At 47.0% G+C, this 24,374-nt stretch overlaps 1 long non-coding RNA gene and 1 other non-coding gene across 10 annotated transcripts in view; one reads left to right on the top strand and one right to left on the bottom strand.

Moving 5' to 3' along the window:
- Positions 1-24,374, top strand: part of LOC101866396 (uncharacterized) — a 54,764-nt gene that overhangs the window by 16,031 nt on the left and 14,359 nt on the right. For 2 of the 9 annotated variants that reach the window (XR_012433640.1, XR_012433644.1), the window contains one exon: positions 19,392-19,535. The exons of the other annotated variants lie outside the window; for them this stretch is intronic. This is a non-coding gene — a long non-coding RNA (uncharacterized lncRNA). Of the gene's footprint in view, positions 1-19,391; positions 19,536-24,374 lie in introns of those variants that run through there. 9 annotated transcript variants of the gene reach the window in all.
- On the bottom strand, positions 19,983-20,085 carry LOC123570935 (U6 spliceosomal RNA). Its single transcript, XR_006695165.1, has one exon. It is a non-coding gene; the product is annotated as a U6 spliceosomal RNA (small nuclear RNA).

Raw genomic sequence — 24,374 nt, 5'->3', positions numbered from 1 at the left:
AAAATATGTTGGCAGAAATGTAAGAAAAAAAAAGAGAGAGATAAGGCAAATATAGCAAAATCTTGTTACTTGTTGGGTCTGGGTAACAGACAATGTAGTTTCAATATATTGTTTTCTCAACTTTTGTGAGCAATTGAACATTTTCATAATTAAAAAAACTTGGCCCGGCATGGTGGCTCACGCCTGTAATCCTAGCACTTTGGGAGGCTAAGACGGGCAGATCACAAGGTCAGGAGTTCGAGACCAGCCTGGCCAACAGGGTGAAACACCGTCTCTAATAAAAATACAAAAATTAGCTGGGCATGGTGACGGGTGCCTGTAGTCCCAGCTACTCAGGAGGCTGAGGCAGGAGAATCGCTTGAACCCATGAGGCACTGCAGTGAGCTGAGATCGTGCCACTGCACTCCAGCCTGGGCAACAGAGCGAGACTGTATCAAAAAAGCAAAAACAAACAAAAAAAACTTAAAGGCACAGTAAATAGTGTTAGAAGACAAAGCATAGACTGGGAAAAGACGTTTAGAATACATGCAACTGACAAAGAATTCCTATCCAAAATACATAAAGAATCCCCGTAACTCAGTAAAAGAAAAAAAAAGAAAGAAAACAAAAAAGACCCTCAACCTCATAGAAACTAAGGACAAAGATTACAGTAAGCAATTTCATTCCCAGAAGGAGGGACCTCAATAAAAATGTCCAAACTCAGTGGTTATCAGATAAATGCAAATTAGAGGACAAGACAATAATTTATGCCTGTTGGATAAGGAAAAATTAGAAATCTGGCAAGATAAGTATTCGTGGAGATGTAGGGTAGAATTCATGCACTTAGAAAGCAATTTGGTATTATCTGTTAGAAATGTATATATCCAGGCCAGGTGGGATAGCTCACACCTGTAATCCTAGCACTTTGGGAGGCCAAGGCAGGCAGATCACTTGAGCTCAGGAGTTCGAGACCAGCCTGGGCAACAAGGCGAAATGCGGTGGCACATGCCTGTAGTCCCAGTTGCTAGGGAGTCTGAGGCTTGAGCTTGAGCTGGGGGGCTGAGGCTGTAGTGAGCCATGATGGCACCACTGCACTCCAGCCTGGGTGACAGGGTGAGACCCCAGCTCAAAAAAAAGAGAAGAAATGTGGACTCTATACCCCTCAGAAACTCTTGGGCAAGTGTGCACATATGCTTGGAATATACACTTGGCTATCCATTACAACATTGTTTATAAAAGCTAAAAGTAGAAAAAAATGGAGAAATATTTCATGACATATTCATGTAATGGCATACGATATAGAAGTTAAAATGAATGTACTTCACATATTCTTGTATATATACACATATATAATTGTGGATTTCTAAAATATATGAATATTGAATAAAAGAAAAGCAAATTTTAAAAGAATATGTACGTATATCATGTACATACTTTTTTTTTTTTTTTTTTTTGAGACAGTGTCTCACTCTGTTGCCCAGGCTGGAGTGTAGTGGTGTGAACACAGCTCACTGCAGCCTTGACCTCCTGGGCTCAAGCCATCCTCCCACCGCAGGCTCCAGAGTAGTTGGGACCACAGGTGGATACCACCACATCCGGCTAATTTTTAAATTTTTAATAGAGACAGGGTCTCTCCATGTTGCCCAGTCTTGTCTCGAACTCCTGGGCTCAAACAGTCTTCCTGCCTTGGTCTCCCAAAGTGCTAAGTGTGAGCCACTGCACCAAGCCCATACCTAATTTACACCTAGCATAATATTTTTGGCTCTGTCTATGTCATAAGAGTACAAAACTAATTAGAAGGGTCACAGAACAATAGGAGGATAGTACATATCTGTAGTGAAGGAGAGAAGGGAATGGAGATAGCCTCAATTGTATCTGTAATGTTTGTTATTCCTTTAGGAAAAAAAAATGTAAAAAAGAATCAGAAGCAAATATATCAAAAGAATGACATTTGAATATCTGGATGGTAGGTATGGAGTGTTACATATTATTGTTCTCTGTATATTCTGCGTATGTGAAATATTTTGTACTTAAAAATTGTGAGGTCCTAAAGTTTCTTCTTGCTAAATCTCATCTTTTTTTTTTTTCTTTTTGCGACAAGAGTCTTGCTCTGTGGCCCAGGCTGGAGAAATCTCGGCTCACTGCAACCTCTGCCTTCTAGGTTCAAGTAATTCTTCTGCCTCAGCCTCCTGAGTAGCTGGGATTATAGGCTTATGCCACCACACAAGGCTAATTTTTGAATTTTTAGTAGACACGGGGTTTCACCACATTAGTCAGGCTGGTTCTGAACTCCTGACCTCAGGTATCTGCCTGCCTCAGCCTCCCAAAGTGCAAGGATTACAGGCATGAGCCACTGCACCTGGCTTGTTCTTTTTTTGTTTTAGAGGTGGGGTTTTGCTATGTCGCTGGGACTGGAGTGCAGTGACTATTCATGAGCATGATCATTATGCAGTACAACCTCAAACTTCTGGGCTCACATGATCTTCTCACTTCAGCCACCCCAGTAGCTGGGAACAGCAGGTGTGCACCACCATGCCAGGCTAAATCTCATCCTTTTTCATGACTTTAGAACCCCTCGACTCAAGTTCACCTCTATGAAAATGATTCCTAAATCTGATTTTCTATCCTTTTTTTTCCCAGCATCATTTCTGTATCTCTACCCACTTAATGGCTATTTCTTCTATTTTGTCAAATTTATCATCTAAGTTGATTATCTCTAGCACTGTTATCTCAAAACAACTCTTTCTTTTAATTTTCTGTTTCTTGGCCAGGACCCATGGCAACATGTCTGTATTCCCAGCACTTTGGGAGGCCAAGGAGGGCAGGCAACTTGAGGCCAGGAGTTTGAGACCAGCCTGGCCAACATGATGAAACCCCATATCTACTAAAAATACATAAATTAGCCAGGTGTGGTGGCACATGCCTGTACCCCCAGCTACTTGGGAGGCTGAGACTGGAGAAGCTGAGGCTCACTTGAGCCCAGGAGGTGGAGGCTGCAGTGAGCTGAGATCACGCCACTGCACTCCAGCCTGGGTGGTGGACCCAGACTCTGTCTCAAGAAAAAAAAAAATTATATTTCTGTCAATAGCACACTCAATAAATGGTGATCTTTATTTTTATTAGTCCTTTCAACTTTTACCTCTTCTCACTGAGTTCACTATATACAGAACTGCCAATTTATCTTCTGGAAATTATGGTTTTCATTTTTTTTTCTGAAATGCTGTTGTGTTTTTTTTCCCCTGAAATACTGTTTTGCATCAATTATTCCCACACTTGAAAAACTTATGGTGGCCCACTGCCAGTATAAGATGGTCCAAAATCCTTAACCATTTATGTACAACCTCAAAGTCTGGCCCAGCTTTGTTGCCCACTGCCCGCTGTCTGTCACTAAAGAGGCAGTCACCACCGCCCCCTCAGGCTGCTTATTTTCCTGTCTTCCTTCATTTGTTCCATCCCGAGATGCTTTTGCCTTCTCACCCTTCACACTCAGGTCAAATCTCTTCTGCGTGAAACCTTTGCCCAGACCACTGCTGGAACCATTTCCATGGCACCGTCCATGTGCTGCTGCAGGTGTGGACTACGGCACCTCTCCCTGTAACCCCTCCCTAATTCCTCTCCATTATGAGCTGAATGATTCAGCAGATCCAGGAAGCAGAGGTGGGATGAATAGACACGGTTATCCATAAAGTATCTCATACATCTACAGACTAAACCCATCTCACCCCCTTGCTTTGCTTTTCTCTTTTCTTTTCTTTTTCCTCATCTCCTCTCCAGTGCCCTCCCCTCCCCTCCCCTCTCCTCCTCTCTCTTCTCCTCTCCTATCTCCTTTCCTTTTTTTTGAGACAGTCTTGCTTTGTCACCCAGGCTGGAGTGCAGTGGCACAAACATGGCTCACTACAGCCTTAACTTCCTGGGCTCAAGTGATCCTCCTGCCTCAGCCTCCTGTGTAGCTGGGACTACAGGCACATGCCACCACACCTGGCTAATTTTTTTATTTTTTGTAGAGACTGGGTCTCCCTTTGTTGCCCAGGCTGGTTTCAAACTCCTGGGCTCAATGATCCTCCTGCCTTGGCCTCCCAAAGTGCTGAGAGTACAGGCATGAGCCACCGCATCTGGCCCCTTGCTTTTCTTTCTCCTAATTTTTCTTCTGTGATATCAACTATAAAGGAGGCTGCCTTACATCCGACTTGGAGAGACACAGGGTGTTATTCTCTGATTTATGGCAAGAACGTGAGGAAAATGAGATTCCTTTCAGCATAATTTTGATAAATTCTAGGTGTGCATTTTTCCCACTTTTAATATCTCTGAAATCGGGGTGTATCTTACAACCAATGGAAGTTTGTTTTTCTTGATGCAATACAAAAGTAAAAAGCACCACTTATATTGGCGCTATCTTAAATTTGATAAAATAAGGTATATAGGAAGGTATTTAAAATGTATATAAATGCAAATAAACAGCTTTTATTATTTGATGTGAATATTAAATATCAGTGTTGAACATTAGATTTTGAAACATTGTTCTAGGGTGGCATAAGAACATAGTTCCAGGACAATATTCTAGCACATTCCCTTAGAAAATCAGCACTGTGTATATCTCTTCTGTATTCTGCCGTGTTTTGTAAGACGTTAGAAGGCAGAGACCCAGGGAAAGATACCTCTTGATATTCTCTACAAAAAGAGCAACGAAGAGCAGTCGGAAAGCCCTGCAAGTGAAATACTGAGCAAAAAGTTTGTATGAAAAAAGGAACTGGGCCAGGTGCAGTGGCTCACGCCTGTAATTCCAGCACTTTGGGAGGCCAAGTTGGGCGGATCACCTGAGGTCAGGAATTAAAGACCAGTCTGACCAACATGGCAAAACCCCGTCTCTAGTAAAAATACAAAAATTCGCCAGGCATAATGGCGGGTGCCTGTAATCCTAGCTTGTTGGGAGGCTGAGGTGGGAGAATCTCTTGAACCCAGAAGGCAGAGGTTGCAGTGAGCCGAAATTGCCACACTGCACTCCAGCCTGGGTGACAGAGCAAGACTCCATCTCAAAAAAAAAAAAAAGGAAGAAGAAGAAGGAAGTGGCCAGTGATGCTGGAGGTAATAAGTGAGTAATGAAGGATAGAACCCCTGTGCTTGGGGTCTCAGCCTTGGATAGACTGCTAGCCTTGACCTACCTATGCGTGCTTCTCACCATGAGCAGAGATCTGAACGTTTTGGTTCCCCAGTAGTCAGTCCAGGCCTGTGTTTTGACAACAGAGGTTATCTGACAGCTTGGTCAGGAATTCATTGTTTCTTTTATATTTTCCTTATATTCTTCCCACCTGCTTCCATATCGCTACCACCAGGGATTTAGGAAGACCAGACTCTCCCATTGTCATCTGTCACCTCCTCATACCACTTCTCCCAACCAGTCACAGAGCCAGGGAACCCCAATTTCTGTCACTGTCCCTTACTTGTCACCTTATGCCTCATTTGCCCATTCTCTCCGAATGACTTAGGCAGTAAATTCCCCAGGGCGGTCACAATCTGCATGATCATGGGAGACCCTGAGTGCAGTATGTTACTCCATAAATAATTCACTGTTCTCATGATGAAAGCAAGGAGATCCGAGTAACTGGAGAGGGAAGGCAGAGGGGTGATTGAAAACACACATGTGTGCACACACCAGGATGGGTCTTCTCAGTGGCTTTGTTACATGGTTTTCTGTACTTGACTGCTCTGGAAGCTGTAAATAGGACTGTGACCAACATGGTCCCTGGATGTTGGGGCAGGGGCCCGGCTGCAGAGAACTTGTTCCTTCAAGGGAACTGTGGGTTCTGTCCAAGGCAGAGCCTAGGAGCTGCTATGACTGCAGCAGTAGGAACGTAAGGATGAGAAGGATGTGAGGATGCAAACACGTCCAAGGGCAAGGAGTCTGTGTGTGAGAACCTTTCTTTGGCATCTCAGATGCATCTGCTTTCCCCTCCTTGGCATCTCCTGGATGAAGGGAGGTCAAGGAATACTATTTTGAGGTACTTAGAGAGGGACAGGAGGCTGCTGGATATACAAGCCTGCTTGTGGGAAGATGAAAGGAAAAAAGGCCTCATCAAGGCTGTGCTAAACCCAGATGCTGTTCTTTGACCTTCACTCCAGTTGCTGCATCACTCTCGGGTGTTTTGTCTTTGCCAAAACCACATAGGGAGGAAGTTATTAAGACAAAGGGGGTGACTGCAGAGTCAATTTCTATTCCTAGCCAGTGGTTGACCCTGGCAAGTAACCTTGAGTAGGTCATTAACCCCTCCCTAGGGTGATTATAATGGATTCCAACCTATGTCAGGAAAGTCCTGTGAAAATTGATAAGTTGAGACTTTTAAGTGCCTTGAGATCTTAGAAGAGATAAACAAACAATATCCCTGTGTTTTGTGAGCGTGTTATGGGCTGCCCTTGAAATCTGATTCTCCATACACTGGCCATGCTCTGTTCTTTGCTTGGTGACCAGTTGTAGCAAAAAAAAATTTATTGGTAGGAGTAGCAATAAAAACAGCTAACATCTATTCAACTGTTACTGTGTGTTGGGCACTGTAGTTTAGTGCTCACAGCAACATTCTAAGGTACAAATGATGAAACAGAGAGGTTAAGTAACTTCCCAAAGTTGCAGTTAATAAGCCAGAGCCAGTATCTGCACTCTGGCCTCCAGAGTGCAGGCTCTGCTCTTACCCATGATAAGAAGCAGATAAGAACCACATTTAGGCCCCATGTGGTGGCTCATGCCTGTAATCCCAGCACTTTGGGAGGCTGAGGAGGGCAGATCACCTGAGGTCAGGAGTTCAAGACCAGCCTGACCAACATGGTGAAACCTTGTCTCTACTAAAAATACAAAATTAGCTGAGCGTGGTGGTGCATGCCTGTAATCTCAGCTACTCGAGAGGCTGAGGCAGGAGAATCACTTGAACCTGGGAGGTGGAGGTTGCAGTGAGCCAAAATTGTGCCACTGCACTCCAGCCTGGGTGACAGAGCTCGACTCTGTCTCAAAATAAATAAATAAACAAATATTTTAAAAAGCATATTTAATAATCATGTAATTTGTCATTAGTGAGCACTTGTTGTATGATCTGCCTCAAGTTGGCGTAGTATGAGTGACATGGAACTATATAAACTAACAGAAGACAGACGGGAGTTGAGTGCTAAATTGGTGATACCAAAGTTCTTTTGAAAACCTAAGAAAAAGAGATCCACTATGGGCTGGACTTTTGGGGAAAATGTTGGAGAAAGTGAGGTGTGAGCACCCTTGTTTTTTTGCCTTCTAAGCAGAATATTTAGACTCTCTGGGACTACAATTGTAGAAAGATGCTAATTTGTATTGCTTATGAGAAAAAGGGCATGGAGGAGGGGCTATTTCATTGTTAATCTGGAATCTGCTGCATACATTCGTAGTCCTGTGCAGATTCACAATGCACTTTGGCTCTTGGAGGCTCAGCAACATTGTGTGATAAAGAAATCTGCTTTTTTTTGGCTGGGTGTGGTGGCTCACGCCTGTAATCCCAGCACTTCGGGAGGCCAAGGCAGGTGCATCACGAGGTCAGGAGATCGAAACCATCCTGGCTAAAGTGGTGAAACACCGTCTCTACTAAAAATACAAAAAATTAGCCAGGCATGGTGGCGGGTGCCTGTACTCCCAGCTACTTGGGAGGCTGAGGCAGGAGAATGGCGTGAACCAGAATGCGGAGCTTGCAGTGAGCCGAGATCGCACCACTGCAATCCAGCCTGGGCGACAGAGAGAGACTCTGTCTCAAAAAACAAAAAGAAATCTGCTTTTTTTTTCACTCTGACTGGAGTATAGTGGAGTGCAGTGGCACAAACATGGCTCACTGCAAACCTCGAATTCCTGGGCTCAAGTGATCATCTCATCTCAGTCTCCGAAGTAGCTGGGACCACATGTGTGCACCACCATACCTGGCTAGTTTTTTACATTTTTGTAGAGGGAGTCTTACTGTGTTGCCTAGGCTAATCTCCTGGATTCAACTCCTGTGCTCCAGCCACTCTCCTGCTTTGGCCTCCCAAAGTGCTGGAAATACAGATATGAGCCATCTCACCTGGCCAGAACATTTTTTTCATAGAACTCGTATCAACATTTTATAGATGAGTGCAGTGTCTCATGTCTGTAATCCCAGCACTTTGAAAGGCTGAGGCAGGAGGATCACTTGAACCCAGGAGGTCAAGGCCAGCCTGGGCAACATGGTGAAACCCTGTCTCTACAAAAAATACAAAAATCAGCTGGGCGTGGTGGCGTGCGCCTATATTGCCAGCTACTCAAGAGGCTGTGGTTGGAGGATCACTTGAACCCAGGAAGTGGAAGTTGCAGTGAGCCAAGATCATGCCACTGCATTTCAACCTGAGCAACAGAGCAAGACCCTGTCTCCAAAAATAAAAAAAATTAAAAAAAATAAAAGCCAGGTGCAGTGGCTCACGCCTGTAATCCCAGCACTTTGGGAGGCCAAGGCAGGCAGATCACAAGGTCAGGAGTTCAAGACCAGCCTGGCCAATATGGTGAAACCCCGTCTCCACTAAAAATACAAAAAAATTAGCTGGGTATGGTGGCAGGCACCTGTAATCCCAGCTACTTCGGGAGGCTGAGGCAGGAGAATCACTTGAATCTAGGAGGCAGAGGTTGCAGCGAGCTGAGATCGTGCCATTGCACTCCAGCCTGGGCTACAAGAGTGAAACTCTGTCTCAAAAAAAAAAAAAAAAAAATCATTTTATAGACTTTTTTGTTTGGGAAGCACTGGTAGAGGAAAACACCTTACTGGAAATTGAAGTAGTTTACAACCCACAGACAACTTAAAATCAAGCTCCCTGAACATTCTATGTAACTTTCACTTTTACAGAGTCGACATTCATCACCTATCAGTCTTTTGACGTTTGGTTATTTTCCCCATGTGTACCATGTTACTACCCTAGCCAGACTATGAATACATCACATGCAAATACTTGGCAGGTGCATCTTTTTATCTCTCGTGGTTCCTAGCTCACACCTTGTCTAAAAGAAGGTCAATAAATATTTGTTGGTTTAAAAACAGAGACAGGGCTGGGTGCAGTGGCTCATGCCTATAATCCCAGCACTTTGGGAGGCCGAGGCGGGTGGATCACGAGGTCAGGAGATCAAGACCACGGTGAAATCCGATCTCTACTAAAAATATAAAAAATTAGCCGGGCGTGGTGGTGGGCGCCTGTAGTCCCAGCTACTCAGGAGGCTGAGGCAGGAGAATGACATGAACCTGGGAGGTGGAGCTTGCAGTGAGTCTAGATCGTGCCTCTGCACTCCAGCCTGGGTGACAAAGCGAGACTCTGTCTCAAAAAAACAAAAAACAAAACAACAACAAAATAACAGAGACAGAACAAGGGGAAGAAAATGAGGAAGGAAAAAACCCACACTTGAAGTGATAGCAATTATTGGTAACTTGCAACTGATTACTTCATTGTAAATTGCTATTCACCAATCGGTACCCTTTGAAAGACTACTAAGTTGTTTAAAATGCAAAAATAATGTTAATTTTCAGCTTCGCTTTAGTTGGAGCTGGATCTGCAGTCAGAAATAGCTGGCTTTGGGGCATGACCTCTAAATTATATCTTCCTTTATTAGCTCAGGGTGCTTTCTGCTGAGCTGGTAGTGCCTGGGGTAGGTCCTTCTGTCAGCGGATTGATGCTTAGACTGAGAATCTGATGAAGACCAAGTGCCCCTGGGTCAGCATGACTGCAAAGGCCAACTGAATGGCACCACTGCTTGGGGAACAACTCACTCAGGGTGGTGGGAGCTTGCAGTTAAAAATACAAGGGACACATTTGGTTTGGTATCAGGGGCTGGTCTCAGATGCAAGCCCCTGTCCAAACATACCTCCATCCCCTGCTCATCGGACCCAGTGCCCAGGGTTGGAGAGGGCACCATTTGAGAGATTTGTGGCTGTGAGGCTCTAAAAGCCTGACATTCTTAAAGGTTCTTCCCGTGCTGATGCCCTAACCCATTCCCAGTTTTGAAGCTAACCCAGCCTGGGAGAAGTAATTCATAAAGAATTTGAAGCTGACACTTCAGAGGTTTTGATGGGAGTGGGACTTCATCTCTTTTTTCAGGAGGAGTTGAGACAGGAGAGGAGGTAGAGTCCCTGCAAGAGATGAGGATGTCTCTGAACATTCGTAGCTTTGGCTTAGGAAAATTCTGGCTCCTGTGGGGAAGAAATTGATCTTGTTTGTTCTTTTCTTTCTTCTTGGTTGAGTTCCCAGTGTGGATCTTGCAGGCGTTTTGTTCTTGGTGTCAGAACCACCCAGGCTTGGTCGTCGCTGGGTCTGGAACCTCCTACAGATTCCACTGCCTCCCTGCCACAGAGGAAAGTCATGATTGCCCCTTGCACAGACAGCAGGAACTGGGTGTGGGGCTCAGGGAGATTCCTGCAGAGCCCTGCTGGGTGTCTGCTTCCCACCTCCCTTCTTAGGGGTCCCAGTTAATACCGCTATTGAGAAAAGACTGGAAGGAGGGGTTGGTGAGACTCAAAGCCTTGAAATCGGATCTGTGGTTGTTTTTCTCTAAAACCAAATGTATACCCACCCACTACCCAGCCAGCTGGTGCCCTTTCAGTCAGGGCCTAGTGACCCTGTAAGGAGTTGCTGCCAGTGGTGGAGCTGACTGAGGACATTCAGGCTCCATCCTGTTCACCTGGCAAGTGTTCAGGAACCAGTCTCATGTTTAGACTCCACACGAGCCCTCCATGGGCATGTGGAGCCTGGTCCTCAATTTCCCATTTAACTCCCTCCTGATCGTACAGGCTTTGCACACAGTGGGCCTTCCGTAAATGCTGCTGACAGACCGGGGAGGACTTGGGGGCTGGGAGGCTTCCTTTCATTTCCAGTGTTGAGGGGAGAGTATCAGAATCCTCATCTCTATCCTGAATTTCTCCAATGACTGCCAAGGAGCCAGGGTGGGCATAGCTGTCAGTCTGTTTCTAGCCATGTTGCCCACTGTCACACCCATCGGGGCAAAGAAGAACTTCCCTCAGGAGTATGTGTGTGGACAGCAGGTGACTGTCCTGCTCTGGGGCTGGCTTGATCAACCCCCCGCCATCTAACCACAGGCTCTCTTTCTTGTGGCTTCCCTTGTCATCTGCCCCTCCTGACCATCTGGCCACCCCAACTTCTCCTGCCTGGTGGGAACGCTATCTGGTGGGTGGCAGCCTCTCCCTGCATGGAAGAGGTAGGGGGAGCAGTGGGCTGAATTGTCAGAGTTCAAACAGTTGAGCTAACACCAGTTTGCTCAGGGGTTTCTGCTGCCCACCTGGGAGCCCCAGGGCAAGGGGACCAGGCAATGTGCAATCTGATCTTACAGCCCTCATGCTTCCAGAGGCTTTCCAGGCTGAGAAAACACATTTGAATGTTGCCTCATCTTGGAGTTCCAGCAGCTTCAACCTTGATGGTGTCTTCCTCGGTGTCATTCCTGGTACGTGTAGAGGCTAACATTCACTGTGATCTTCCCGTGTGCCTGACACCATACCAAGAGCTTTCTGTGCATTATCTCACTCAATCTTCATAATAACTCTATAAGGGAGCTTCAGTTATCAATCCAGTTTCACTGACAAGCTAACTGAGGGCTGGAGAGGTTAAGTAACTTGTCTAGGATTGTATAGCCAGTCTGTGGCAGAGCTAGGAGTATAATGGAGGCATTATACTACTGTCTGATGTGCATGAGGACTGCTTTGTCCTGGATTAAAGTGTTTACATTTTACCAAATCTGGATCTTGTATCTATTCATCTAGAAGATGGGTCAGCTAACTATGCTCACAGGCCAAATCTAGCCATGGTATGGTCTCGTGTTTTGTTTTTTTTTTGAGACAGAGTCTTGCTCTGTCGCCAGGCTGGAGTGCAGTTGGTGCAGTCTCGGCTCACTGAAACCTCCACCTCTTGGTTCAAGTGATTCTCCTGCCTCAGCCTCCCAAGTAGCTGGGACTACAGGCATGTGACCCCACGCCCAGCTAATTTTTGTATTTTTAGTAGAGACAGGGTTTCACTGTGTCGGCCAGGATGGTCTCGATTTCTTGGCCTTGTGATCTGCCCACCTCAGCCTCCCAAAGTGCTGGGATTACAGGTGTGAGCCACTGCATCCAGTCCAGCTTTTTTTGGTTTTTGTTTTTTTTAGAATCAGGGTCTCACTTTGTTGACCAGGCTAGAGTACAGTGGTGTGATCACTGCTCACTGCAGCCTAAAATTCCTGTGCTCAAACAACCCTCCCATCTTAGCCTCCCAAGTAGATGGGACTACAGGCACGAGCCACCATGCCCAGCTATACCATAGTTAAAAAACAAACAAACAAAAAATGCGGGGTGCAGTGGCTCACGCCTGTAATCCCAGCACTTTGGGAGGCTGAGGCGGGTGGATCGCAAGGTCAGGAGATTGAGACCATCCTGGCTAACAAAGTGAAACACCATCTCTACTAAAAATACAAAAAATTAGCTGCGCATGGTGGCGCATGCCTATAGTCCCAGCTATTAGGGAGGCTGAGGCAGGACAATGGCGTGAACATGGGAGGTGGAGGTTGCAGTGAGCTGAGATTGCGCCACTGCACTCCAGCTTGGGCGACAGAGTGAGACTCTATCTCAAAAACAGACAAATAAACAAACAAAACAAAAAACAAAGAAGAAAATGTGACAGAGACAGTATTTGGCCCATAAAGCCTAAAATACTGACTATTTACTATCTGGGCCCTTACAGAAAGAGTTTGCTGACCGCTGAGTTAGCATGCCACAGTATCCTGTCCCACCAATACCATCCAGAGTAAGCCCCAGCACTGTATCTGCCAGCCTCCAATTCTCTTTGGACTTGGCTGCTTCCAAGAGTGCTCTGAACCATTAAAAACTCAGTGAATACGTTCAGTGCATAAAGACGGATGTGCCGGGGAGGATTTTCAAATCTTCAGTTGCACCTTTGAGTGTGTGTAAACCTCAGGCCAGTTGCCTGGCAGGCCAGCCTGTGGCATGGGTCTTGACTTTCCCGATTGTGAAATAAGGATGAGAAATCTTGGCCTTGGAATGGAGGGAAATGAAAGAGGGGCATTTGACAGACTCTCAGAAAGGCACAGGCAGGGAGCTCTGGAGGCTTCTTAGAAGGAAGAACCAGCTGGGCGCGGTGGCTAATGCCTGTAATCCCAGCACTATGGTAGGCTGAGGCAGGCTGATCACCTGAGGTCAGGAGTTCGAGACCAGCCTGACCAACATGGAGAAACCCCGTCTCTACTAAAAATATAAAATTAGCTGGGGTGGTGGCAGGTGCCTTTAATCCCAGCTATTCAGGAGTCTGAGACAGGAGAATCGCTTGAACTGGGGAGGCAGAGGTTGCAGTGAGCCGAGATCGCACCATTGCACTCCAGCCTGGGCAACAAGAGCGAAACTCCATCTCAAAAAAAAAGAAAGAAGAACCAATATGAATCACAAGCAACATTATTACCTTAGCAAGTGAATCACAAGCAACATTATTACCTTAGCAAGTCTCTGAGCCCCCAGTTTAAATGTGTAAAGTAATCTGCTTAGGCTCAAGAAAATCTCTTTTCTCCTTTCACACTGGATGTATGAACACATGACCAGCAGAGGCTATGTAACTGAATGGGTTTCCATGTCTCCCCTCTCTGCTCAGGTGGTGAGTTCCCTGAGGCCTGGTCTGGATCTTATGTTTTACTTGTGTCTTCTCTGAGCTCTTGGTACTACACTGAGCACCACACAGTGAGCAACTCCGCATAGTGATCTGCCTGAGTTACATGTTACAGAAAGGTCCTGACTGGAAACAGGCCTCCAGGAAGAGGGTCTAGAAAAGTAAGGGTCAGGCAGGGTGCGGTGGCTCATGCCTGTAATCCCAGCACTTTGGGATGCTGAGGTGAATGGATCACTTGAACCCAGGAGTGCAGACCAGTCTGGGCAACATAGCAAGAACTTGTCTCTACAGAAAAAAGAAAAAAAAAACTAGCTGGGTGTGGCAGCTCATGACTGTAATCATAGCACTTTGGGAGGCTGAGGCAAGAGGATAGCTTGAGCCTGGGAGATGAGGCTGTTGGTGAGCTGTGTTCATGCTACTGCACTCCAGTCTGGGCAACATAAGAGACACTGTCTTAAAAAAATAAATAAAAAATAAAAGGCTAGGCATGGTGGCTCACACCTATAATCCCAGCACTTTTGGAGGCTGAGGCAGGCAGATCACTTGAGACCAAGAGTTCGAGACCAGCCTGGGCAATATGGCGAGACCCTGTCTCTACAAAAAGTACAAAAATTAGCTGGACGTGGTATGTGTGTCTGTAGTCCCAGCTACTTGGGAAGCTGAGATGGGAAGATCACTTGAGCCCAGGAGGCCAAGGCTGCAGCGAGCCGTGATTGCACCACTACGCTCTAGCTTGGGTGACGGCAAGACCCTGTCTCAAAAAAAAAAAAAGAGAAAAGAAAAGTAAAAGTCTTTTCTCTGCCCTCCCCCAGAACAATGTTGAGGCCCAGAGAGCAGGTGAGAGCTAGCTGAGGGGTCCTGGCACTCAGGTGAGGGTGCTGGAGGCCCAGGCCCGACGGCCCAGGCACTCCCTCCCCCTCAGAGGCCCAGCTCTTCAGGCCCTGCCAGTATCCTCCACACCCAACCCTCTTCAGTCCTCCAGGAAACATCATGAGGGTTAATTATTTCTCAGAGCTGACTCAGACAGCGGTTTTCTGCCAAAACATTCTGTCAGCCAAGCACAGTCCTGCTGTTACTCCCGTGAGGGAGCCTTTGTAAGCTGTGTCAGGAGGAAACTCCGCAGCAGGGAAGCCCAAAGCCCCATAGCCTGGGGTGGGGTCCTGCCTGATCCCGTCGGGTGGGGCTGGTTGCTGGGAGGGCGCCCTCCCCAGTGTGAGAAGCCGGCTCCAGAAAGCTCTCACCGGCAGGCTGCCTTTCCGCCAGTCCCTGTGGGGCAATGCTCGCCTTTCGTTTTGTTGATTGGAGATTGTGTCTCTGAATGGAGCTTAATGTCCTTTTGAAATTATCTGTTCTTTTTTTTTCTTTTCTTTCCTTTTTTTTTTTTTTGAGATGGAGTCTTGCTCTGTCGCCCAGGCTGGAGTGCAGTGGCTCTATCCCAGGGCTCACTGCAACCTCCGCCTCCTGGGTTCAAGCGATTCTCCTGCCTCAGCCTCTGCAGTAGCTGGGATTACAGGTGCCTGCCACCATGCCTGGCTAATTTTTGTATTTTAGTAGAGATGGGTTTCGCCATATTGGCCAGGCTGGTCTCAAATGCCTGACCTCAAGCGATCCACCCGCTTCGGCATCCCAAAGTGCCGAGATTACAGGTGTGAGCCACTGCACCTCCCCTTTTTCTTTCTTTCTTTTAAAAATTTCTCCTGCTTTCTCCATTTGGTTTATTTTATTTTATTTTATTTTATTTTTGAGACGGAGTCTCACGCTGTTGCCCAGGCTGGAGTGCAGTGGCGCGATCTCGGCTCACTGCAAGCTCCGCCTCCCGGGTTCCCGCCATTCTCCTGCCTCAGCCTCCTGAGTAGCTGGGACTACAGGCGCCCGCCACCGCGCCCGGCTAATTTTTTGTATTTTTAGTAGAGACGGGGTTTCACTGTGGTCTCGATCTCCTGACCTTGTGATCCGCCCGCCTCGGCCTCCCAAAGTGCTGGGATTACAGGCTTGAGCCACCGCGCCCGGCCTCTCCATTTGGTTTAGATTGCTGCTGTGTTCCTAAATGCTGAAGGTGAATGACGAGGCATCTGGAGGAGAGGGATGACCCTCAAACACAAACCGTCTGCCTAGGAGGTCAAACTGGGGGAGAGTGGGGGGGACATAGGGGGTCTCTTGGAGGAAGGAGGCCTAGGAGACCTTCTCTCTCATATCAGAGTGTAGGATGGGAGGGGTAAGCTCCAGGGACAGTGGGGAGCAGGGAAAGGACACCCACAATGAACCTGAGGGACTGGGATGGCCCTGAGTGGAGATTCAAAGAGGCTGAACTGTGCTTGAGACACCTGGGACCAGAAGCCAGGAGGGAGGAGGTGGAGAGAAGTAGAACAGGGTAGCCCTGTGAATTCACTGCATGGCCGCCATTAGCTTCACTTGCCCTCTGACCAGGCCGACACCAGCACCCCGGGCACCCCATGTGGGTAGGAAGGTGTGTGTGGTGCTGTGCAAACCCGATTATCCCCGGAGTAACCCATGCCGCATCTACAGCTTCCTGCTGCTGCGCCAGAAGCTGTGTCCTCTTATGGAAAGAAGAGCACTTCTTCATATATAAGCAGCCAGGTGAAGGCAGGGCTATTCTTGTGTGAGAAATGATGATTATACAGATCAATTCCATCTCCTGGAGGAACCCCAGACAGTGGTAAATTACACAGTTACAATTTTACCCTAAGCCCCATCTCCCCACCCCCCACAAAACAACAGACCCAACAACCATGTTTTGCAGCAAAAATATTTACAGGACAGTTACTATGTACAAGGAAGTATTTTATATATTATGTCATTTAATCTTCTCAAGGACCCTGTGATCTACCAATGAATGAACAGAGAGACAGAGAGGCTAAAAGCTAGCCAGAAATCACAAGGCCAGAAGGGTATGAAAGCTAGGCCTTACGAGGCTGAGAATCCAGCAGGACTTGGCATCTGTTAAGTGTTCCATAAATCCTTGTTGAAGGAATAAATGGGTCTGCCAAGCTCCATGATCAGGGCTTGCCTACTGCTCCCTAAGCCATAATTCCTGTCCCTAGGATCTGGGTAAGTCAGGGCCTACAAATATGCCCCAGGGATGTTTTCTAAGATCCTGTTCTCATCTTTCTTCTGCGCTCTCCTCTCCCCAGCTGCCATCCTGTATCCCTTCCAAGAAGACACAGAATGGAGGAGTTAATTTGTTATTTGATGTACCAAGTATAGTATTTGAGTGCCTACCAATGGTGCCAAGCATTTTTCTAGATGCTGGGGTCATAGGAGTGAACAAAGCAGGATCACATTCTGAAGATCACATTCTAGCCAGGGTACAGACTTGGCTGAGAGATCAGTTCTGGCTGAACTGATGAGGGAGGATTGAGGTAAGAGCTCTGTGACTCCTCAGCTATGGGCTGCTGTGTGCACATGGGGGCAGGCACCAGCCCTCCCTCACCAATGATGTGCACTCTCGTCCTTGTGGTTGCAGAAGTGGTCTCAGCAGCTCTGCCTCTCTGCTGTGGCCCCTTCCCTGGCCATGGTTTTCATCCCAGGATGGGCTCCTCAAAGTGTCTTTGCCACAGGACCTAGAATTGAGACTAAGAGAATCAGTCTGAGCTGAGCTCATGTTAAAAACTAGGAGGCCGGGTGCGGTGGCTCATGCCTATAAATAATCCCAGCACTTTAGAGGCTGAGGCAGGCAGATCACGAGGTCAAGATGTTGAGACCATCCTGGCCAATGTGGTGAAACCCCGTCTCTACCAAAAATACAAAAATTAGCTGGGCGTGGTGGCAGGCACCTGTAGTCCCAGCTACTCGGGAGGCTGAGGCAGGAGAATCGCTTGAACCCAGGAGGCGGAGGTTGAAGTGAGCCAAGATTGCGCCAGCTGCACTCCAGCCTGGTGACAGAGTGAGACTCCGTCTCAAAAAACAAACAAACAAACAAAACCAGGAGCTAAGGCATGGCCCTTATGTTTTACTTTTATTTATTTAAGTTCCTGAGTACATGTACAGGATGTGCGGGTTTGTTACACAGGTATATGTGTGCCATGGTGGTTTGCTGCACCAATCCACCCATCACCCAGGTGTTAAGCGCAGCATGCATTAGCTCTTCTCCCTAATGCTCTCTGTTCCCCTGCCTGCCCCCAACAGGCCCCTGTGAGTGTTGTTCCCCTCCGTGTGTCCATGTGTTCTCACTGTTCAGCTCCCACTTACTAGTGAGAACATACAGTGTTTGGTTTTCTGTTCCTGCATTAGTTTGCTGAGGATAATGGCTTCCAGCTTCATCCATGTCCCTGCAAAGGACATGATCTTGTTCCTTTTTATGGCTGCATAGTATTCCATGGTGTATATGTGCCACATTTTCTTTCTTTCATTTTTCTTTTTTTTTTTTTTTGAGATGGAGTCTTGCTCTGTCGCCCAGGCTGGAATGAATGCAGTGGTGCGATCTCAGCTCACTGCAACCTCCACCTCCCAGGTTTAAGCAATTCCCCTGCCTGTCAGCCTCCGGAGTAGCTGGGATTACAGGCACGCACCACCACACTCCGCTAATTTTTGTATTTTTAGTAGAGATGGGTTTCACCATGTTGGCCAGGCTGGTCTCGAACTCCTGACCTCAGGTGATCTGCCTGTCTCAGCCTCCCAAAGTGCTGGGATTAAAGGCATGAGCCACCATGCCCAGCTGCCACATTTTCTTTATCCAGTCTATCATTGATGGGCATTTGGGTTGATTCCATGTCTTTGCTATTGTGAATAGTGCTGCAATGGACATACATGTGTTTGTATCTTTATAATAGAATGATTTATATTCCTTTGGGTGTATACCCAGTAATGGGATTGCTGGGTCAAATGGTATTTCTGGTTCTAAATCTTTGAGGAATTGCCACACTGTCTTCTACAATGGTTGAACTAATTTACATTCCCACCAACAGTGTAATAGCTTTCTTATTTCTTCACAACCTCGCCAGCAGCTGTTGTTTCTTTTTTTAAATTTCATTTTATTGAAACAGAGTCTCACTCTGTCACCTAGGCTGGAGTGCAGTGGCGTGATCTTGGTTCACTGCAAACTCTGCCTCCCAGGTTTAAGCAATTTACCTGCCCCAGCCTCCTGAGTAGCTGGGGTTACAGGTGTGCGCCATGATTCCCAGCTAATTTTTGTATTTTTAGTGGAGACAGGGTTTCACCATGTTGGCCAGGCTGGCCTCGAACTCCTGACCTCAAGTGATCTGCCCACCTTGGCCTCCCAAAGTGCTGGGATTACAGGTGTGAGCCACCATGCCCGGCCTATCTGTTATCTCTTGACTTTTTAATAATCGGCATTCTGACTGACGTGAGATGGTATCTCATTGTGGTTTTCATTTGCATTTCTCTTTTTTTTTTTTTTTGAGATGGAGTTTCGCTTTTGTTGCCCAGGCTGGAGTGCAATCGCATGATCTCGGCTCACCACAACCTCTGCCTCCCAGGTTCTAGCGATTCTCCTGTCTTAGCCTCCCAAACAGCTGGGATTGCAGGCGCCTGGCACCATGCCCAGCTAATTTTGTATTTTTAGTAGAGATGGGGTTTCTCCATGTTGGTCAGGCTGGTCTCGAACTCCTGACCTCAGATGATCCGCCCGCCTCAGCCTCACAAAGTGCTAGGGTTACAAGCGTGAGCCACCGCACCCGGCCTTTCATTTGCATTCTCTAATGATCAGCGATGTTGAGCTTTTTCTCCCACGTTTGTTGGTCACATGTATATCTTTTTTTGAGAAGTTATTTTTATTTATTTTTTAGGGACACGGTCTCCCTCTGTTTCCCAGGCTGGAGTGCAGTGGCACCATCATGGCTTGCTACAGCCTCAAGCTTCAGGACTCAAGCGATTCTCCCATCTTTGTCTCGTGAGTAGCTAGGACTACAGGCACGTGGCACCACGAGCGGGTAACTTTTCTATTTTTGGTAGAGATAGGATCTTATGTTACCCAGGCTGGCCTCAAGTGATCCTCCTACCTCAGTCTCTGAAAGTGCTGGGATAACAGATGAGCCACTGTGCCTGGCCTTCTACATATTATTTATTTATCTTTTTTTAATTAAAAAATTTTTTATTGGTCAGGCATGGTGGCTGACACCTGTAATCCTAGCACTCTGGGAGGCCGAGGTGGGTAGATCATGAGGTCGAGAGATCAAGACCATCCTGGCCAACATGATGAAACCCATCTCTATTAAAAATACAAAAATTAGCTGGGCTTGGTGGCAGGCGCCTGTAGTCCCAGCTACTTGGGAGGCTGAGGCAGGAGAATCGCTTGAACCCAGGAGGCGGAGGTTCCAGTGAGCTGAGATCGCACCACTACACTCCAGCCTGGCGACAAAGCAAGACTCTGTTTCAAACAAAACAAAACAAAAAACACAAAAAAACCTTTTTTATGCAGGGGCCATGCTAATCTTCTCTGTATTGTTCCAATTTTAGTATATATGCTGCCAAAGCAAGCACTATTTATTTATTGATGTATTTATTTATGGAGCTAGAGTCTCATTCTGTTGCCCAGGCTGGAGTGCAATGGCATAATCTCAGCTCACTGCAACCTCCACCTCCCAGGTTCAAGCAATTCTCCTGCCTCAGCCTCCCGAGTAGCTGGGATTACAGGCACCCGCCACCACGCCTAGCTAATTTTGTATTTTTAGTAGAGAAAGAGTTTCACAATGTTGACCAGGCTAGTCTCGAACTCCCGACCTCAGGTGATCCACCTGCCTCAGCCTCCCATAGTGCTGAGATTACAGGCATGAGCCACTGCACCTGGCCGCGAGCACTATTTATTCATTATCATGTGGACTGGGGACTCCTGATACCTTCTAGTTTATGACTTTGATACCTTCCTTCGACATTGCTGCTTTCCTGCCACTGGATGCAAAAAGAAAATCCTTACCTGTCCTCTGACTTTTCCTTTTTTGCTTGAGCTGGCTTTAGTTGGTTTCTGTTACTTATAATCAAATACAGTCTCATCTTTTTTTTTTTTTTTTGGCGGGGGGACGGAGTCTCATTCTGTTGCCCAGGCTGGAGTGCAGTGGCGTGATCTCGGCTCACTGCAACTTCCACCTCCCAAGTTCAAGCGATTCTCCTGCCTCAGCCTCCCGAGTAGCATGTGCCACCACGCCCTGCTAATTTTTAGTAATTTTAGTAGATACAGGGTTTCACTGTGTTAACCAGGCTGGTCTTGATCTCCTGACCTTGTGATCCACCCATCTCAGCCTCCCAAAGTGTTGGGATTACAGGCGTGAGCCACCACGCCTGGCCAGTCTTATCTTGAATGTAAACAAAAACTTAGAACTTGGGTTGGGGCAGAAGCAGCAGACCTAGAGCTGCCTGGATCTGATAAGGTCCTTGAGTGACAAAGTCAAACAGGTTCCCTAGAGACCACTGATCACTGGGGAAATTCCCTTGCCCTGCACCGCCTCTCTGCCAAGACCAAGGCCTAGGACCACATACTGACTGTGCAAACCCATCTGGATACAACCAGTCTGAATTTTCCCCAAATCTCTCTTGGTACATAATCAGACTTCCTGATCTACACGCATTTTTTTTTCCTTATTCCAGACCCTAGGAGGGAGTAAAGTTTGTGGTAAAAGAAAAGAAGGAAAAATACAAACTACCTTCTAAACCGTGGGTACGGTAATGGAGTGGCTACCAGTATTGATCATGGCAAGATCATTGCAAGTTTAGCAAGAATCAGCTGCTGGGTCATAGCCTGTTTGGAAAGACAACTGTAGTCCATTAAAAAAGATTGTATATCATCCACAGAAAGCTCTTCATTTGGCTACTTTACGTCTGACTGGCTCCTACTTGCCCTACAGGCCCCAGTTTTTTCTTGCAAGCCTTCTACAAGACTAGGTTAGGGAACTCCTCTGTTAGAGCACTTCCTCACAGTGCACAGCTCACTGTGTTTATTTGTTTTAGAGATGGGGGCCTCACTCCGTTGCCCAAGCTGGAGTACAGTGATGTGATCATACTTCACTGCAGCACTGAACTTCTGGGCTCCAGTAATCCTCTTGCCTCAGCCTCCCAAGTGGCTGGGACCCCAGGCACATGCCACTGCACCTGGCTAACTTTTTTTTTTTTTTTTTTAAATTCTTGGGGCCAGGCGCGGTGGCTCAAGCCTGTAATCCCAGCACTTTGGGAGGCCGAGGCGGGTGAATCACGAGGTCAGGAGATCGAGACCATCCTGGCTAACATGGTGAAACCCCGTCCCTACTAAAAAATACAAAAAATCTAGCCAGGCGATGTAGCGGGCATCTGTAGTCCCAGCTACTCGGGAGGCTGAGGCAGGAGAATGACGTAAACCCAGGAGGCAGAGCTTGCAGTGAGCCGAGATCCGGCCACTGCACTCCAGCCTGGGCAACAGAGTGAGACTCCGTCTCAAAAAAAAAAAAAAAAATTCTTGGAGAGACGGGATCTCACTGTGTTGCCCAGGATGGTCTCAAACTCCTGGCCTCAAGCAATCTGCCTGCCTTGGCCTTCCAAAGTGTTGGGATTACAGGTGTGAGCCACTGCACCTAGCCATCTCACTCTATTTAAATTGCCATCTCACTCTATTCAAATACTCTATTTAAGTGTCCTGAGCGTAGACCCGAGTGTGTATAGCGTGGTACCTGGTGTGTGGTAGGTGTTCAATATACACACATTCCACAAAAAATAGAATTCAGGAATTAATTTAGTATTACCTAAAAAGTCTCCACACCTACCCTTCTACAGGTGATCATGTAACTTGTGCACAGACTATCCGGAAGACTTAGGTATGTGCCTTTAGGAGGTAGATAGAGCAGACAGGGCTCAGGTGACCTTGACTAGCTAGAAATTCCAGCTGCCTCTATCAAACAGAATCTGTCACTTAGGATTAAGTTAGATTTTATACAACAGAAAGCAGGGTTTATCCTCTTATGTAAAAGAATTCCAGGGGACTTCAGTCCTGGGCAGGAATGGTGGCTCCATGAAGTTAGCAGGAACCCAAGCTGCTTCTAGCTTTCTGCAGCACCATCCTTAGTGCTGACTTCCATCCCCAAGGCTACCTCATGGTTTAAAAGGGCAGTGGCATGCCAGCCATCACATCTGCATTCCAGGCAGCAGAACAAAGGGAGAGGGACAAGCGAAGCAACAAAAGGTTGGCCTTCTGAGTCAGCTTGCTCTCAGTAGACTTCTTGAAATTTTTACATATAATATTCCCTTATATCTCAGTGGCCAGGAACGCTTGGAAATGTAGATGTTAGCTGGACACTTTGCTCCATATAAACTTGGAGTTTTATAATTAAGAGGGAAACAGATATTATGCAACAAGCTGCAGTCTCTCCCCCAATCCCCAAGCAAAACTGTCAGGAAGGACCCTCCCTTATTTTGGTAAAAAATCAGTCAATCTATAAGCAGCTCCGCTTTGCTCTACATCTCAGTTCTCATTGATACAAGCTAGTCATCAGTACTTTTTTCTCTATATAAAGAACTACAATGGCTGGGCGCAGTGGCTCACGCCTGTAATCCTGGCACTTTGGGAGGCCAAGGCGGATGGATCACTTGAGGTCAGCAGTTTGAGACCAGCTTGGCCAACATGGTGAAACCCCGTCTCTACTAAACATACAAAAATTAGCCAGGCGTGGTGGCGCATGCCTGTAGTCACAGCTACTCGAGAGGCTGAATCCCTTGAATTCAGGAGGCAGAGGTTGCAGTGAGACGAGATTGCACCACTGCACTGCACTCCAACCTGGGTGACACAGCAAGATGCCATCTCAAAAAAAAAAAAAAAAAAAAAACTACACGAGAAGGGTCCTCTCCCTTGCTCTGTTTCTTGAACTTACCACTCGCACTCATTACTAGATGAGACCACATGAAGAGTTCAACGCAGAACTGCAGAAAGGCTCTTCAGCATGTGGGCATCTCTCACAGGGCCGGATGATTGAGCTGAAATGAGCTGACAGTCATGTTGACTATAAGGCAGTGCATTAGGGGCCCTGCTGTAGCAGTGATAGCCTGGATGCCCTGCATCCAGGGCAGGAAATGCTCTGAGAACACATAGGCCTGGGCACTGGTCTTCAGGACCATGTGAAAGAGGAAGGACCCCATTCCCTTCACCCTCATCCTCCAAGGCAGGTAGTACCCAATAGCTATGCCTACAGCATCTTCCCCACAGGTGTGGGCAGAAGACCCCACTCCCTTGAACTCTCTAGTTAGTGCTTTTTCAAACTGCAGCTTGATTTTCTCTTAAATGGGAAGTGTCTGAATGTAGGACAACTGTGGGAAAGGAAGCATGGGAGAGTAATGATGAGCTTGGGTTGCAATCCTGGCCTTGCCCATTGTCTTCTGTGTTACGTTGCTAACTTGTTTCACCCCCCCCCAAGTGTCTATTTCGTGAGGTAAAATAGGAATGGTAATGACACCCCCCTTGCCGAGCCGCTCAGAGGATTAAACAAGATAATGTAGGTGAATGCAGTTAGCATAGTGCCTGGGGTACAATAGGTACTCGATAAAAGAGAAAATAAAATGGAGATAGATGGCAAAAGCCATTGTGAAGACTCAACCCCTAAACAAAGCTTCCTCTGAAATTAGAGAAATTTGCAACCCTGGCATCTTGGCTGGAATCCCAGGATAAGATGGGCATTTACAGCCATAAAGCCAGCCACAGCCCAGGACGCCAAGCCCCAGAGGCCAGGGGCTCCTCCCCATCCGAGGGCTGCCGAGCTCAGGAAACTGGTTCACATTTTGTCCTGGGGACACTGCACTTGGAAAAACATTATTGATTC

Source organism: Macaca fascicularis, chromosome 1, assembly GCF_037993035.2.
Source record: "Macaca fascicularis isolate 582-1 chromosome 1, T2T-MFA8v1.1".
NCBI lineage: Eukaryota > Metazoa > Chordata > Mammalia > Primates > Cercopithecidae > Macaca > Macaca fascicularis.
The sequence above is the reverse complement of the archived record's forward strand: the minus strand, read 5'-3'. Positions and strand labels throughout refer to the sequence as shown.